The sequence below is a fragment of the Bos grunniens genome, chromosome 10 (assembly GCF_055505025.1).
Source record: "Bos grunniens cultivar Pamir isolate PY7600 chromosome 10, Bosgru_T2T1.0, whole genome shotgun sequence".
Taxonomy (NCBI): Eukaryota; Metazoa; Chordata; class Mammalia; order Artiodactyla; family Bovidae; genus Bos; species Bos grunniens.
In genome coordinates this window covers 61,755,796-61,775,051 of record NC_141174.1, presented here as the reverse complement: position 1 = coordinate 61,775,051, position 19,256 = coordinate 61,755,796, and the positions used below count along the sequence as shown (strand labels likewise).

The 19,256-nt window shown below is 35.2% G+C and overlaps 1 long non-coding RNA gene across 1 annotated transcript in view; it reads left to right on the top strand.

The window, feature by feature from the left end:
- Window positions 1-2,985: 2,985 nt before the first annotated feature.
- Window positions 2,986-19,256, top strand: part of LOC147364666 (uncharacterized) — a 193,185-nt gene continuing 176,914 nt past the window's right edge. The window contains exon 1 of the long non-coding RNA XR_015134842.1: window positions 2,986-3,171. This is a non-coding gene — a long non-coding RNA (uncharacterized LOC147364666). The remainder of the gene's footprint in view (window positions 3,172-19,256) is intronic.

The window sequence follows — 19,256 nt, the reverse complement described above, 5'->3', positions numbered from 1 at the left end:
TCTGGATGTCCATCTTGGATTCTCTTTTCCCACTGGAAAAACTGAGACGCCAGGAGATCCTCTTGGCACAACACTGTGCCCACTTTATGGAGGGGCCAATGCAGTCAAGATGAATTGCTCCTCTTACCCATATAATACTTCTTGATTTCTATGATTTCAAGGGTGCTTCAGCCTTCCTCTCAGGTTCTGGGACTTTTCACAATGGTTTCTTGTCTATGAATTGGTGCTAATTCTTGTGAGGAGGACTGAAGTCAAGAACTACCTATGTTGCCATCTTGATGATGCCATCATAGTAAATATATTCTATAAGGCTGATTACTAGGTTGTGCTAATTAGTTTACATATACCATTCTCATAATTAATTTAAGCAGATTAAATGTGATTTTAATTGTTATTTTTATGTTCAACACCTTTATTATTATCTCATTCTTATATGGTCAAGTCCAACCCCATGAAGCTTTATACTGCTTACACCTAAAGGATATGTTCAAAATGCAGCCAGTAAAAGCCCAACCATAAATCATTCCCAGTGAGTACATGCATCCAGAAGTTTAAAGGCAATTAAACAAGAGCAGGTAAATAAGTACATTTTTGTAGAAGGGATGGTATAGTGGAAAAGGTCAGATTCTGACTACCTCCATACTAATTGCTCATAAAATTTAAATGTTGAAGATATGTTTGTTAGTAGAATCTTGAAAGCAGCAATGAATATTCATAGAAATCAATAAATTAATAAACCAATGGAGGGAAATACCCAGGTATCTTCTGTTGCCCCTCCACATCCTCTTTCTGCCCTTCTCTTCTCTGCTATTCATAGAGGCTGACTGCTTAGCCTCATTAAATTTCCTGTATGGCTGCTCTTTTGTGGCCAGATTAACTGTGGAACATTGGGAGGAGCTCAGTGGGACGAAGGAGAGGGAATCAGCGTTCTTAGTCCACAGCCCCCTTTCAGGAGAGTGGACACTGGTTGGCTGTTTTTCATAACAGAAGGTTTCAATTCCTGCCAGCCTGTCTATATGGACATAGTGGGGAAAGGACAGTTTCTTCAATAAGTGGTAGTGGGAAAACTGGGCATCAATGTATAAAAACATCAAATTATAACCTTACTTTACACTGTACACAAAAATAATATCAAAGTGGATTAAAGACTTAAGTGTGAGATCTAAAACTATAAAACTCCTTGGAGAAAACATAGAGGAGATATTTATGACACAGGTCTTGGCAATGATTTCTTCAATGTGATACAAAAAGCACAGTCCACAAAAGAAAAAATAGACAAGGAGGACTATATCAAACTCCAAAGCATCTGCACAGCAAAGGAAACAACAGAATTAAAAGGTATCTATGGAGTTAGAGAAAATCTTTGCAAAGTCTATATCTGATTTATAAGGAACTACTATATTTCAGTAGCAAAAAATAATAATTCAATTAAAAAATGGGCAAAGGACTTGAGCAGATATTTCTCTAAAGAAGATACACAAATGGTTAACAGGGTATGAAAAGGTGCTCAACATCCTTAATTATCAGGGAAATCTAAATCTAAACCACAACGTACTATCTCCTTACACCCATCGTATGCTATGCTAAGTCACTTCAGTCGTGTCCGACTCTGTGTGACCCCATAGACGGCAGCCCACCAGGCTCCCCCGTCCCTGGGATTCTCCAGGCAAGAGCACTGGAGTGGGTTGCCATTTCCTTCTCCAATGCATGAAAGTGAAAAGTGAAAGTGAAGTCGCTCAGTCATGTCTGACTCTTAGCAACCCCATGGACTGCAGCCTACCAGGCTCCTCCGTCCATGGGATTTTCCAGGCAAGAGTACTGGAGTCAGGTGCCATTGCCTTCTCCATTAGGATGACAATTATTTTTAAAAAAAGATAGCAAAGGTTGTACAGAAGTTGGACCTTTGCATATTGTTGTGGAAACATAAACTATAAAATGGTGCAATTGCTATGGGAAATATTAGTATTTTAGTAGTATTTACTAATATTAGAAAATAGTAGTATGAAGATTCCTCAAAACATTGAAAACATAGATTTCATATGATCCAGCAACCTCACTTCTGGATATATATTCAAAATAATTGAAATCAGGATATTTAAGATATATCTGCACTCCCATTTCATTGCATAGACAATTTACAATAGTCTATCTATGGAAACAACCTAAGTGCCCATCCACAGATAATGGATTAAGAAAATATGAGATGTGTATCTATAAAATTATTTATGTGTGTACATGTAATTCAGCCTTAAAAAAGGAAGAAATGTGTGACAACATGGGTGAACCTGGAAAACGTTATTCTAAGTTAAATAAAATAATCCTTTAATTTAAAAAATTATAAAATAAATAAATAAAAATAATTCTTTAATTAAACTCTCCTTAAATCACACAGTTTGAATATGCCATTTCTTTCCTGCCAAAATTCTGAAGGATACAGAAAATAATGGGCAAAATGAGTAGGAACAATCCCAATATTTCAATTTATCAGCTGTGTAAAGTTAGGCAAGTGGTTCAGCTTCTTTAAATCTCACTTATCTTATGTGTTAATGAGGATGTGTATACATGCTCAGTCACTTCAGTCATGTCCAACTCTGTGACCCTATGGACTATAGCCCGCCATGCTCCTCTGTCCATAGGATTCTCCAGGCAAGAACACCGGAGTGTTCTCCAGGGGAGATTCCCTTCTCTCGGGGATCTTCTCAACCAGGGGATTGACTCCACATCTCATGTCTCCTGCATAGGCAGGTGGGCTCTTTACCACTAGCATCATCTGGGAAGCCTACTAATGAGGATAATCATCCCTATTTTTGGTGGGCAAAATAACTGACCCTGAAAAATATCCATTTTCTAATCCCCACAAACTATGAACTCATGGGCAGGGTGAATTAAGGTTTCAATTGGGAGTAAAGCTGCTGATCAGGTGTAATTAAGTAAGGAGATTAGCTTGACTCATCCAGGTGGACCCAATGTAATTACAAGGATACTTAAATGTAGAAGATGGAGGCAGAAGGGTTAGTATCAAAGTGAGGTGCTTCCTGAGAGATTTGAGTTGCCGTTTCTGGCTTTCAGGTTGGGAGAAGAAGCCACAAGACAAAAACAATGGGTAGCAAGGAAGCAGATTCTCCTCAGAACCTCCAAAAGAAGTGCCTTAATACTTCTGACTTCAGAAAGGTAAGATAATGGATTTTTCTTGTTTTGAACTGTAATGTCTTAAGCTGTTATAATTTGTGCTCATTCGTTAGAGCATCAATAGAAAACTCCTCCTATATGGGTTTGTTTTGAGAACTGGATGAAACAATGTAAAACCTAGTGTTTTTATATATGAGTGCTGGAGTTAGTTAAAACTGTGTTTTGAGCCTCTTTTTCAAACTAGTAACCATCACCTTGATTGGATTACTTAACAACTCTGTTTTTTCATCTATATTTAAGAAGATAATGTTTAGAAATGCAAAACTTTTGTCAGTTCCTTCTTTATACTTTCTTAAACTTGACAAGTTTCTTAGTTGGACAGAACTAGATACACTGTTTTGAGCATTAGTAAGGAAATTTGTAAAAGAAAAAAAAACTTTATAATTGATTAGGAAGGATTAATGGAAGCAAGGAAGAGAATTCATGCTAAAAGAATAATGTTGATACAGCTAAACAACATTGCCTCCAGTCCTAAAGAGTTTAGAAGAGGACCACTGGGAGGAGATGGTAGAGGGACAGGGGAACAGGTAAGCATAAATGCTACAGGGAGTTGTGGGGAAACTATCATCTCTAGCAGCTCTTTCTTCACCATTCTGTGTAGGACTGTGGCTCAACAGAGCAGAAAAAATGAGTCGACTGTTGTTTTTTCTTCTGTGAGATAAAAGTCTCCCATTGAAAACTAACTGTACATGGTTGTCTAGCTGAATAGCCCTTTTAGTGACCATGGTCTTCACAGATTCTTATGTAGATTGTGTGGACAATTGTTCCTCACCTCTGATTTCATTGGCTCAAAATAAGCGTCTTGTTATCCCCAAATAGAGTGAAGTATCAATGACAGCTGAAGGAATGGAAGCTAATAGGAAAACACTGGTTCCTATCTTATTGTTGAACAGCAATGGTTGAGCACAACCTATGCTTGATAACCCCCTCACCATGTAAATAGAGGGTGTAATAATCCAAATGTTTTAGGATTGAATGAGGCAATGCATACCAGGTTCTTCTCTAAGACCCTGGTGATAACAACCAGTGAAACTAAATTTCCTAAAGTTCATAGCATTCACAAGTCAAATTTATTGTTTCTTTTTGCTTTTTTTTTTTTAATTTTTTTCCATAAAGTTATTTAATGAGAAAGCGTTGAGAATATTTCTTCTAAAGTTGAACATGAAAAAGGTGACCTGAATCAAAATTATTCTTAAGATTATTCTGGAGCACTTGGATTATATAAATCAATGAAAGGAATGAAAATCAAAAAGGAGGAGTAAAACTTATTATTTGAAGATTACATTTTTTTCTGGACATCCAGGTAAATTAATAATAAGCTAATTCTAAAACTTTTGCAATAGCAAAAAACCTAGAATAACCCCCCCAAAAAAAAAACTTTAAAATAAAGAGACATAGAACATACATTATCTGATTTCAAGACTAATTGATTTCAACACTAATGGTTTAGTAAATAAACCATTAAATTTTGAAATTTTGCTTTTCTAAAAACATCAAGAAATGAAAAGATATACCACAAACTAGGAAAAATTATATATATGACAAAACTATACATATCATATAAATGATAAAATTATATGCATATATCATATATATATATACGACAAAATCTTGCTTTTATAGAGAAAACATAAAGGATGAAATTCAACAAGTTCCAAAGAATGGAGCATAAAGAAGTCTCCCTCCTCCCTCTGCTCTCAGTTAGGTAATTTCACTTTCAAGGGGCAACTATTTTATAGATTCTTGTACCATATCAAAAATATTTTACATATTTATAACTACTTCCTATCGTTTCCTTGTCAATGACAGTACATCAGTTTTTGCCCTTGCCTTTGCCACATCAGTAAATAGAGTCCTACTTAACTACAGTTATGAAAGTGATTTGGCAACTGTGAAGTGTTTATAGTAGGAATTTTTATGAAGTCAATAGTGATTTTGGGGGAGGTAAACTGGACTCTAAAAATGATTTTTATTTCCAGTAGAGTTGTCTAATATCCCAGAATAACATTAAGATTTATTTTACTTTTGGGCTGATGAAGGTATACTCCAAAAGATAGTTTGTATATTTTGATAAGAAATACCTTGTGCAGTTTTGACCAGTTCTCTGTGCTGTTTTTAGACTCAGAAATATCCCCTTCACTGTAGAGTTGGCAACAAGTAAAAGCAGACAAAGCCTGTTGAATGTGCACACTTGTGATAATTGCCACACTTCAAATTATTTACATAAGACCATGTTCATTCAAATGGACTCTAATTGCCAAGCAATGAATGTAGGCTAGAGGACCCATTTTAACCAATGGCCGTAGATAGATGTTCACTCCAGGACTGGGTTGATGAGTGCTCATTTCTTCCACAGTAAGCAGATGAGCAGACATGTAGGAGGTCTAAACAGCTGTCATAAATGTGGTCCCTCAGGGCCTGATTACAGAAGCTGGATGGACTTGCCTACTGCATGCAGGTCCAACTCCTGCTTGGCTTCCCTCATTGAAATCACTATCTTTTAGGCTGGCATCCACATTTGACATCATTTATCTACATGAACAGGTGCTCCCATAAAATGAACTGCAGAAAAAGCAAATGCTATGGCAGGGCTCAGTGATTTCCGACTTGATGTTTCTGTAGAGGGTATGTTAGGAGATAGGCAAGGTTTCTCTACAGTCTCAAGAAGCTGAACAGAGAAAACACAGAGAACAATGTTTTCCACTGCAGAATAGCTTTTTAAAAATCTAGAAGGTTTTATTTTATATCACTTATTTAAAAACATACCAATTCCCCCAAATTCCTTTAATACCCTATATTTCATGGTGTCTGAATTTGTGTCAGCATGATATTTGTTATAGCATTAAAACAAACAATTGGTGGACTGTATTTCAATAAGATTATGGTGTGGCAAAGAGGATGAAGGCGAGAGTGGAGCAGGGATAAAATGAGATTTTTCCCAATGAAAAGCAACATATTTAATTCAGATCAAATGTTTTTGGAGCTCACACTATTGCCAAAGTACTGGGGTGACTACTGAAGACAAAAATCTTTGGAAAAGTCCAGGAAGTTGGGACATAAGTTTAAAAAAGAATTGTAGAATTTACCTAATAATACAGAATGGCAATAATTTAAATGTCTGACCATCAGGACTTCAGACTAGTCCAACTCTCACTTGGTTTTCAATCCAGGAAGACTTCTATATTTTAATTTTTACACAGGTGAAATCACTTTAAACTTTTTGTTCAAAACTTCATGAATTTGAGGACTGAATAACCTGTGTAGAGGTGAAGACTTGTCCAATCCAAGGCAAATCCTGTTCATCTCATCAACTTAAAAGCCCATATCACATCAAACTCTTATGAAAATAAGACAACGCCATACTTTAGGGGTAAGGGCACTTAGAAAGTCAGTGTGATAATTTTGTATCAGCACATCCTCACTGTCAGTTATCACAAAATTGAAATATCATCTCTCAGCAGGGGGAAAATAAAAAAGAATTAACAGATTCTTTACAAACAAATCCCACATTTAAAATTTATAGTTTTTAGATTAAAGAAAATAAAAATCATAAAATGAAACTTTTAAAAATTGGGAAAAAATATATATCTCTATATTATCCAGATAAATAGTCATCATGTAAGTAAATCCTGTACCATAAAGGTTGGCTTTATTTTAAATTTTATATTTGAGGTTGGATGTTTTAATGAATGTATATTCTTAGCTACTTGAGGCACCAAGTGGTTGAATTCTACTTTATTTTTACTAAAGAAACTGATTTTTAAAAAATACTTTGTATAATTCAAATATATAGATATAACCACCCCCTCCCAACATTTTTCAAAGGCAATTGGCATGATAAGTTACATAATACAAATCTTCGTTTGTTTCAGAATTTTTATCTTGTGGTATGGTTATACATTCCTTAAATTCATCCTTTCTCCTAAAGAAGTATTCACTAAATCTCTCTTTACAATACCTGTCCCTACTTAGAGATTAAACTTGTTGTATACAGCACAGTTATGTTATTTTACAATAAAAGAATTTTTGATGAAAAGCAAAATAATTTCATAGCGTTAATATCTGATCTTAGTATGTAAATACCCTTAGAATGAGAGTAAGTAAATGGACACCCGGAAGCATGGAGTCACAAGAATGGAACTACTTCTTCAGTTATCTACTAATGATAATATTTCGGTCTTAAAAATCACATACTGTCCTGTTGAATCAGCCTCAACTGGGACAGTATATTTTATACTCATGCATTTATGGGGGGAGAGAGATGATGAAAAAGGTGAGATACAGTTTAATGTCTGCTCTCTGGAAGGTGAAAATAGAATCTGCTTTAAAGATTTATCCCAGAGTGCAGCCTGTTCCCATTTTCTCTGTGAATTCTTCCTGATAATATATATCCTCTTTTGATTCGGAGAAGAACTGACAAGCTTGTATTTATTTTCATGTCTCTGAGCAAGCTCAGTTAGTGGCCTCTTATGGGTACAAACTAAAAGCAATTTAGTATGTTTAGGTGACTTGTTATATAGTTGATCAGGAGAAGTCATCACTAGGAAAGGAAAAGCTGTATATTCAGTGAACATCTTTTCATCATAGTCACTCTTTTTATGGACTAAAATAACAATGGGATTGCTTTACACTGGAGATCTGTCTCTGGTATATTATGATCTTAATGTCATCACAGACCTGAAACTTTATATATCTAACTATATTTTCTTCTTCTTCCAACTCTGTAGTATTTTCATGGGAACAAAAAATGATTAAAATTCTGATTATTAATATGAACAAAACAAAAAAGTACATCTTCAAAATTAAAATTCAGAGAGAAATTGAATCCCATAACAGAGTATTCATTTATATTCAAAGAATGCTAATAATCTTCAGTCTTTGTGCGTGAGATCTAAAATTCAATCAGTATATCACCTTAACAGCAGAATTGAAAACTGAAGAGGCAAAATAGATTTGTTTCCCCAAGATAACCACTTGCTGCTATTGATCAAAGCTTGATCTAGGTTGATATACTATTGACAAGCTGCAGATGGGATTTTATAGATTTATCAATGTAAATGTAATTTGCCAAATGTTTTGGTAATGTTTTCTGTTAGCTATCACTCTTGCTTATAACATGATCAAGCACAGCAACTGTTCTTTCTTCTGCTGTGATAATCACCCTCCAAAGAATGAGCAGCTTTAGGCAAGGAGGTGATTCACTTCTTTATTTGCCAGACAAATGCAACTCATTTGCTAGTATGAAGTATATAGGTACTTCCCACCCTGCTGCTTACCTAAATTCAGCTTCATGGCCATCCATGTTTAATATTATTAGTTTCAGGTTTGGGATTTTAAGACATTTCAGATACAAAAGTATCAAAACTATAGTGATGCCAGAAAATATTACTTTTATTTGTGCTGTGGACATAAAAAAACTGTATGAAAAACTTGATTTATAGTTCTTTACTTCTGAATTTAGGACCTCTGTGTTGAGGAAGTCAGTGACCTTAGGGGCCAAATCAGAGTCACAGAAATGCAAGGGGTGTTTGAGGCCAGGGTGAGAAAACCTTCCACATGATATAAGATGTCCTGCAAAACAGAAAGAGAGGCCGGGGCAATGTTCTCTTACTGAGTAATTAAACCTTGCCATTGTTCCTCTGGAGTAAGCTGGAGAAATCTTTTCAGTGAGGTACACAGCACATTAAAAACCACATCCCATCATTTGTGAGCCTGTCCTCATATCTGATGCCCAGCCACATTGCTGTTTTCCTGCTGGCCCTGGCTCTTGTGGTGTGTCTTTGCAGGAAAGCCTTCACACAGACCTCTCCCTTAGACCTTTCTGCTGATTGCCCTGGGAGATAACTGCTGATCTCTTTAGTTCTAAAGTCTCCCCAAAGTGTATCCTGAATACATACATCACCCACATTTTAAGACTTATCATGCCAGACATAAAAGTCCCACATTTGTTTAAAATCCATCCATGGTTTTCTCATGATAGATGATACAATAGATTCATATACATGATTACATTTATCATGTAAAAATTTGAACTTCTTTTTTTAAAAGATCTCAGTATGCATGTGTGTGTGCTCAGTCATGTCCAACTCTTTGCAACCCCATGGATTGTAGCCTGCCAGGCTTCTCTGTCCATGGGATTCTTCAGGCAAGAATACTGGAGTGGTTTGCCATTTCCTCCTCCAGGGGATCTTCCCTATCCAGAGATTGAACCTATATCTCCTGCATTAGCAGGTGGATTCTTTACCACTGCCACCAGGGAAGCCCTGAAAGAGCTCAATATATGTATGTGTATGTATGTATATATATACATACACACACACACACATATAATACATGAACCTACTTACATTCTTTGGTGTGTTGCAGAGGCCATGAGTTCAGGGATGAGAAAGTAAATGAGATTAGGGCTTGGTTTGTGTTTGGAAGAGATGGTTAATGAAGTCTAGGATTGTCAAGAGGCACATGGATGGGTTTAGTCATATTGATTGAATTGTTTGTTCTTTCTTCCCATATAACCAGAAGTCCCTATTGGTGTTGGAGGTTTAGTTTTATCTCTGATATCTAGTATCAAATGTTATGATTTATATTTGAACAATGGCCCCATAAATACTTGCTAGAAGAATGATGATGTCCTTAAGTTGCCATACTTCTTTTCATTTTAAATTTATCCCTGAAAATCATATGGTAAAAGAATGTTAGTGTTAGATTTCTCACATTTCATACCTACAAGTGGGGCTTTCCTGGTGACTCAAATGGCAGAAAATCCACCTGCGAGACAGAAGACCTGGGTTTGATCCCTAGGTTGGGTAAATCCCCTAAGAAGGTAATGAAAACCCACTCCACTATGCTTGCCTGGAGAACTCCATGGACAGAGGAGCCCGGTGAGCTATAGTCCATCAGGTCCCAAAGAGTCAGACACAACTGGGTGACTGACACTTTCATACCTATAAAGTAGCAGATGAAAGAAAAATTTTGGCTTAAGTAGCATTAAATTTACCTTTTTGCCTCTTATATAGGAAACCATGAGTAAGATACATTCTGCCTAAGCAATCTTAAGCTTTACTTAGGTCTCAGTTCCAAATTATATCAATTTGGACCAAAAACCTAAGCAAAACTTTTCAAACAAAGAGAACCTACTTTAATATTTAGGGTCACTTATAAAGTTTGAGATATAGTCAAGTAATAGTGAATTTGTGAATGAGGATATAGAATGTCTCAGTATTGTTGTTTGTTCAGCTGCTAAGTCATGTCCAACTCTTTGAGACCCCATGGTCTATAGCATGCCAGGCTTCCCTATCCATCACCAACTTCCAGAGCTTGCTCAAACTCATATCCGTTGAGTCAGTGAGGTCAGCCAACCATCTCATCCTCTGTTATCCCCTTCTCCTTCTGCCTTCAATCTTACCCAGGATTAGGATCTTTTTCCAATGAGTCAGGTCTTTGTATCAGGTGGCCAAAGTAATAGAGCTTCAGCTTTAGTATCAGTCCTTCCAATGAATATTGAGGGTTAATTCCCCTTAGGATGGACTGGTTTGATATCCTTGCAGTCCTAGGGATTCTCAAGAGTCTTCTCTATTCTCTAGCACCACAATTTGAAATCATCAGTTCTTGGGTACTCAGCCTTCTTAATGATCAAACTCTCACATTTGTACCTGACTACTGGAAAACCATAGCTTTGACTATACAGACCTAAATTTAATGAAATATATTATCTTTATTATCAAAAGTAGCTATATTAGAAGCAGTCTAGGAAGGACATAATTTTTTACATGTAGGTTTTATAGTTAATAATTGTTCTCTAATCATTACAGATAAATGCAAGCTAAAACCATCCCCACCCCCAAGGAAACATTAGATGGTTTTAATTAATATAGAAAATATGAAAAGTAAGATGTTATGTGCTATAACTCATGACCTGTAAATGTAGATTCATAGGGATGAATGACATCTGCCTTTGAGACAAATTACTGAGAACATGGATCTGAGCTTGGAAAATATGAAACTTGATATATTAGTAATCAAATCATTTAAAATTATTTAATATTAATGAGAAAATTTTTCCTTTTTCCAATTTAGCAAGAAATTTTAATACAGGACGCAATTATGATAGTTAATATAACATTCCCTTCTAGCTGGAATGGAATCAGTTGGAAAAACTTTATGATTCTTATCAACCTAATTTATTAGCTTATTTCATATGGCACAATTTTGAAATGATTCTTAAAAGGTTAAGTGCTTATATATGTGATTTTTAATGATTAAGATTGCTATAGCCATATGAAGGAGACTGTAGTTGAGGGAGATTCTTTCTCTGCCACTACACTAGAAGAAAAGAGCATTTTATGAGAAATTGTATCAGGTTTCCAGTCCATTAATTAATGTAATCCTCAGTTTCAATATTAGACATTGTTGCATTGTTGTGTATTGCTCTAGTATTCCATAGAAGGGTTTGGGGTTTACCACGAAAGTTCCAGGGCAGGATCAATCAAGCATCTACCTTTTGGGTAGTAAACTTTTAAGTAAACTAAGACTATATATATGTACATATATATATATATATATACACACACACATACATATATATTCCCATCCTATCGAGAATCTCAAAGTCTGGCATTACTACAGTGTCTTCAGAATTTTTGTGAAACACCACGAGCAGATTTCATACTGATAAAGCATGGCAACTGTGGGTAATTGATCAAATCCCATGGTGTGATAGTTTCCTTATAAAATTCCTTCACTAACTAAACTGATTATAAAGGTAGATTTTATTTTCTGCTTTTGAGTGATTTAATTATTTAAAACATTTAAAGAAGGTGCAATATTGATAAGTCAGTTTCAAACAAACAAACAAACAAAAAAAAAACCCAGAAACTAAAAAACTAAGTACATTCTCTTTGAGTACTGGTCATTTTCAGTGTTAAATGCCAGTTCAACCTTGGGTATTCTAAATTCTGAGAATTTACATAGAGAATGAGAACAAAAATCTCATTTCTCTTATCAAATATGTGTAACTTGATTTTCCAGTCAATTAGTATTAATTTTTAAGGGCATTTAAAAACAGACCTGGAAATAATAAAGTCATGTTTGACAGTACAACTCATTACAAAGAAACTGAGAAAGTATGCCTTAAGCATCTTTATCATGAGCATAAGCAACATATCTTGGTAATTTCATTTGAATATAGTTTATAAAAGCAAGCCAGTATTCAAAAGTTTGAAAAATAAAGTTGGAATTTTGAATAGTTCTTGCTGAGTTGCCTTTAAAGTTCAGTATTTAACATATGTTTTTTTCTTGATCTTATGTTATCATCTAGGAAACACATTTTCCCAAAGGGTGGAGGATAGAAGACCCTCCCCAGCATCCCCATTGTTGCAGCACCCCTCACTGGAGTGTGCACATGTTGATTTCTAGAACACAGTTGTATGATTTCTATATGAATGTTGTTTCTCACTTTTCTGCAGGCAGCATACAGAAGTATCATATATGCCCAGGCACTTGGTAACTACCATCTAGATGCATAGGTTGTATCTTTTATAGTAAATAACAGAAACAGAAGCCATGAAGTTGCTTCCCGTGCTTTGACACCTGGAATAAATATTATTTATAATTTTGAGAGAAGAAATGCATCTTAGTGTAGAAATACAAATAGCAGAGGGCCACACATACTGTTTGGACAGTGATCCAAGCATTTAGGGTGTGAACTAAAAAGTCGTGTTTAATCTGGGTCTGACCCTTCATCCTGCAGTTGCACAATCCTACTAAGGGCCTCTTAGGAGGAAAAATGTGGAATCATCTCATCTCATTTCTTCAAGGATAGAACAGTTAGAAGCAAAAGGGATTTTGCTGATTGCTCTAAGGGTGTGGGTTTCATCTAGTCGAGGGGCTTACTCAGCTTGAGTCCAAACACACGTATGATCCACGAGGTAAATGTTCATGTTTACAAAGCAAAGTTAAATACACCCAGTCCGAAATTTGAGCAGTTAGGTATTTAGGAACTGTAATCCCAAGTAAGTAAACTTCAAATAGGATTGGATAACAGATCTGAGGTCATCCCAGACTGCAGATTGTAATATGGGTCAGTGAATCAGAACCTTTTTGAGGCTAAAAGTGTCCAATTGCCACCTGTTTAAGTTCACTTCACGAAGCCATGAAAGGGGCTGCCTATCCGTGAAGGACTGGATATGCTCATAGGGAACCATAGTTGCAAGCTTTTTGTTAGATTCTGCCTAATTCCTTATCTTGGCAAACGTTTTTCACTGATAGGTAGAGATACTTTGCTCCCATTAGCAGGTTCAGACCAGTTTTGTCTCTGAAAAGAATCCTGAATTTTGACAGTAAACAGGAAAGCTACCTAAGACTTAAAATTAAGTTATCCATACCCCAAGTCAATCTTCCGTATTTAAAACTATATTGGACTTGTGATTTATGTAGCAGATCTCCTTTTCATGTTGTCTCCAGCTTTCAGAGGGCTGTGTTTTTCCTAGTGACAAAATTTGTCTTGACTTTTGACCAATATTTCATCCTCTATAGGACCAAGCCCTTGTCTAAATTAGAAATCAAGACCCATATCTTTAAACTTCAGTGCAGTGGTGAGAAGATTTTAACAGAGCTTAAAGATGCAGGTATTGTTAAATATCATCAGTTGGCATCAAACTTTCCATATGAGGAATGTTGGTCAGTGCATTACCTTGGTGTGTGTTTGGATGTTGTATATGGTCTATCAGTGTGGAGCTTCTCTTGGTTTCTGTACCACCCTCAGCAACAATGTTCCATTTCATGGCTTGTCCCATTGGCTACAGACCATTGTGATGAACCAGGCATTTAATCATAATATTATGTGATATTATTTCCTTTTTATATAAAGCTGAGGATGGTCCTCTCTGAAATAACAAGAGACCAATATTTGTATGGCCTAATGAAAAATGGAATTTTGTTCTATTCATAAAATATTCTCTTGTTTAGTCAACAAATGCATATTGAAAACCAATTGTATTATAGATGAAAGGGATTGAAAAGTGAGTTTGGACACATTACTATTTGTAAGCAATTTACGTTATTGTGGAAGAAGCTTGGAAATAATTATGTTATAATATGACAAGTGTTTATAAAATTTGTAAATACATGCTATGTAGTGGCAAAGGAGGTTACCAGTTTATGCTGGAGGGGCTGGTGCTAACAAATGTTAATTATTTTGCCACTTCTGCTCAGTGTGGCTTGCTATTCAGGATAACAAATGAATTAAAGAACTCCTCCATGACAGGACACATTTCTTTCTATATCTAAAACCTATTATCTTGCCACATTCTAAAAGGCATTTCAAATTTTCTAAAATTACATGCAAGGTTCTTGCTATGCTTGTGATATTCTAATAATCCTCTCAATTTTAAATATACCTTTATCAAATGTAATTTCCATGCTGTCTGATATTTTTGAGACTATAGTCAACTCTAGTAAGATATTTATAGAAAACAACCTGATGAACTTTTGCATATTTTAGTCACTCTGTTCAACTTTAAACAATATTTCCATGACACCCTGAAGACATTTATCAGCACAGTATATTCTGAATCAAGTTGATACAGCAGTTTTCTCCTAACCTTTTCAAAATTGCCTTATTTCTTTAAAAAAGTTTTCTTGCACTTCAAGAGATAGCCAACTATGTGAAGTCATCTTGGAAGCAGACCGAAAGCCCCATTCTAAGCAAGGAGCCAGGTAACCTGAGTTAATTGGATGCCCATTCTGAGAACTCTGTATAGTGAGATGTGTTAATTGCCTTGCCTTATCACAGTATAATGATGCAATTAACTTGTATCGCCACTATGGGCTGTTTGTTAGCACATATTTTATTTCAAACATATCAATACCGACAAAGACCAGCACGCATTCTGTCTAGAAAGTATTGACATATAATTGTGCTGAAATATGCTTTTTAGTGGATATTCAACCTCTACTGACCATGATCTTTTAAAAATAAAATGTTCTCAGCATGAAGAGAAAGAAAGGAAAATGACTCTCTTGAAAAATTTAACTCATTTTACTTTTTCCTTGCTCAGCAAATTTACATTTATGATCCTAGTTCAGCAAGCATTTTTCCCCCCTCTTTTGGCATGCTTGTCTTCAAGCTCCTGCACAACTTTCCTTCTTTACAAGTTAGTGGTATCCAGGTAATTAGTTAGGGAGCTTATAATTTTTTTTAGTAGAAACTGTAGAGAAAATTAACAGCAGTATCTTGCATTTATGTGGGTAGTAAATTTGTTATAATCCCAGTGTCCTGAATATCACATCTCTGAAAAAAACACAGAGAAAATAAGTCTACCCTGTACTTGTTCCTTCATATGGGGAGAAAATGTCTGTATATTCACTACAACCAATGAAATCTGCCATAATTGTCATGGAAGCAAGAAGGATAAGGGCCAAAAGGATTGTTACCATAATGTTCTTTTTGTTTTGAAAAATGTGGGGTTGATAGCAGCGCTAAGGATAGTAACAGCATATTTGAAGTTAGCGTTTTCTTGATGCTCCAGATGTGAAGGGAGACTCTGCATGCATACATGCACACTCTTGTATCTTCATGGTTCTGCAAAAAGCAATTAAATTTAAGCAAGTGCATTATGCACTTCCTTCTCCTGGCAAAATCACTATGATTTAATATAATTATGTTGCTATCCACAAGTGAGCACCTCCATCTGTTTTCCACAATGGATTCAGCAAATAGTCTTGGATGGGTAAAGCATCTCAAGAACTGCTCCACAGATAAGCCTTTCCTGATGTCTGCAAACATCCAGGTGTAAGGCACTTGCTATCTCCTTTCATCAGCAATAAATTCACAAATCCTTAACTTTCAGGCAATTTAAATTCAACTTTTAGGGACCCATAATTTTTTGAAGTTATTTGGTCAACTTTTCTTGGTTTACAAAGAAATGTTAAATTGTGCTTTTTCTGTGATTTCCTGGCTGCTCTTCCCAGTGTAAGTTTTGTCTTCTGTGTTGTACTGGAAAGGCATGTGTTAGATTAATTCTTCCATTTCATCCTTATCTGTGCTACATTCCATAACATGGAGCCCTGAGAAGTGCGTTGCTTTATGGATGATGGTAGAATAAAAGACTTCCTTCGAAAGTAGATAAGTTCATTAAATATGAATTCTGAAAGCCAGCATGTAATTTTATCCTGATATAAATAAATGTAAGGAAGAGAAATAATTTCCCCACTATCATACTTACTCACAAAGAGTACATAATTTCATGCTGAGTTGTATTTGTATTTGCCCATAAGTACTTGTGCCAGTAAAATACTCCATTTTTCAGTAACAACCTCACTACCAATCAGAACTGTAATGGTGTGTGTAATTAATGAACTTGAGATGATATTAGGTGGTTTTGGAATAAAATGAATTAATTATGGTGAATAATTCATTTTTCCCAATACAACAGTGGTATCTTTTGTGCAAGAAATTCACAAAAGATATGCCTATTTCTATGTTAAAGGATTCCTGTTAGGAAATAAAATTTTCCTCTCAAGAGTAAGTGGCTTCTGCCAACTCTTTCCTTGGTTTTTCCAGGAGGCAGAGAAACAAGCCAATGAGAGGTGAAGAAAATTACTGAGCTTTTGATCTGTAAAATGTGGACACTGTCCATATTTATTAATGCCACACACTACATCTGTTTTTGTCTTTTTCAATAATGGTTGACAATTAGAGGATTTTGATTTCTTGGAATCTCTAACACTAAGGTCAAGAGATTTAAGATGGATGTAGATAGCGTTTTATAATTTATAATAAAATATTATATGTTACATAATATATACATTATATACATATAGCCTGTAATATATTTATATACATATGTATTTATATGGTCTCATGGCTGAGAAATGTTAAATGACTGAATAGCATCTTGATCTATCAAACATGTTGGACTGAATATATGGTACACAGTATATTTGTATGGTCTCAGAAGTGGGCTGAAAAGCCGAATATTTATTTCCCTTTCACTGATGTACAAGCCTTCTGCAGTCAGTTTCCTACTTGTAGCACAAATTGCATTGAGTATGCTTAAGAAGCAGCTTCCTCAGATGCATGCCCACTTATGATAAAATATTCTGTGGGAGAAAAGAGATGTTACATAGAAAATTTGTGTATATTAATGTCCTACCTTAGTCAATACAAGTTAATAGATGTCAGCCTACTAAGTAAACCCCTGGAGGAAGGAATGGCAACCCACGCCAGGATTCTTGCCTGGAGAATTCTATGGACGGAGGAACCTGGCAGGCTATAGCCCATGGGGTTACACATGCTTAATATACAGGCAGTTTATTTTTGATAATTTTTAACATTGTCTCCTTTGATTTTTCTTTTCAATTCACATTATTTTGCTTTGCAATTGAACATCTCTTTGTTAGATTCGCAACCCCTGCCTTTTTTTTCATTTTACCCTAGTAAAAAACATTAATCTTTCCAAAATAATTAATAATGTACTACAGTACCAGAATCATATGTATTAAATTCACAGAGATTCTTTAAAAGTATGTTGTTGTTTGCCATTAAACAAAAAGACAAGAAATAAACAGAAATAGCATAAAGGATAATCAGAATTTTAGCATGTAATACTCATTTGGCTCATGAGATAATTGTTTATACATGCTTTTGGTGCATAGACCTGTGTTTACTTTAGAATGTGTAGCTGCATAGTTTTGTTATCCAAATTAACATCTTTTCAATATATTCAACGTGTAATTAAATAAAAAACCGACACCCAAGTTACCATCTTTTAACGTTTTCTTGGCCTAAGATGGAGTTCTTTGCTATAGTATTTGATTCCTTTAAATTTCCTTTTAATGCATTCAACTCTTTATCTTTTTTATTCTAAAATATTTCTTTTAAAACTTACTTTTTTGCCTCCTTCTAAAGAAAATATCCTCTTTAGTATATAATTTTTCTTAACTTGTTTGAAAGATATTGGCAAAGGAATTCTCTATATATTTTTTTCTCCCTGGAAACCCTGATCATCTACTTTTCTTCATTAAGGCAAAGTCTATTTTTCATCTCCGCTGTGGGTCCTTGAAAAAGGTGGAGTGTTTGCTGAAGGTTGATGCCTACATGTTCTATTGATTCCGCTCTGTAATATCTCTCATCTGTCTCCTACTTTCCATTTCCAAAGCTTGTTCTCTAAACTATCACACAAATTAAGATGTCAGCTTTCCAGACTCTTATCTCCCACTTCCATATCATTACATTCTGACATACAAATAATCTTTTGAAAATACATATAGTTTTCATCAATTTTTTTAAAATTGCATTTTCAGAATAAAATCAAAACTCTTAATGTCACATGTAGTAATCTTTATTATTTTGCACTTGGTTTATTTTTTCAAAATTAATTAGAATTATTCATTTCTTCTATCAGTTTTAACTCTGCACTCATTCCTGTGGATTCTTTGCACTTTCCTGCAGCGATTTCAGCAGCCATCTTTTGTGTGGTGTGGTCTCATTTCGACATCCTCCTGCCCTTCACGTGCACCCCCAGCACATGGGGAGCCTTTAACCATGAGTCTCTTAACTGCGTATGGCTTTCCCAGGTGTATTATAATTATATATACTTGAATTATTCTTCTTCTTAAGCAGCAAGCCTTATAGAGACAGAATCTGCACATGAATCATCTTTGTATATTGCTGGTATGGTGCTTTGCACTTAATGAGCCCTTAATAATGACTCAATGAATAAAAATGAAATGGTTAATTAGGTGATACATAATGTTCTGGAGTGATCTATACCTAGAGTGGCCAATAGGTCAGAAGCAAAATACCTTATATTGGGCTTCCTGCGGTAACTTTTTCAGAAAAATTTACCATAGGAAGGATTGCTAATAAGTTTCCTCAAGGAGATTAGTCTCATTGAGAAGACTAGGTAAAGTGTGATTTAGGAACAAATAATAAAATGCAATATAGTAGGGTTCAGTAAAGATGTAGAACATAAATGACACACACATATGGAGGAAGAGGGAATATTCTGAGGAAGAGTTAAGGCCACACACAGTTGAATGTTGAATCATGTAGAACTGATAGAATT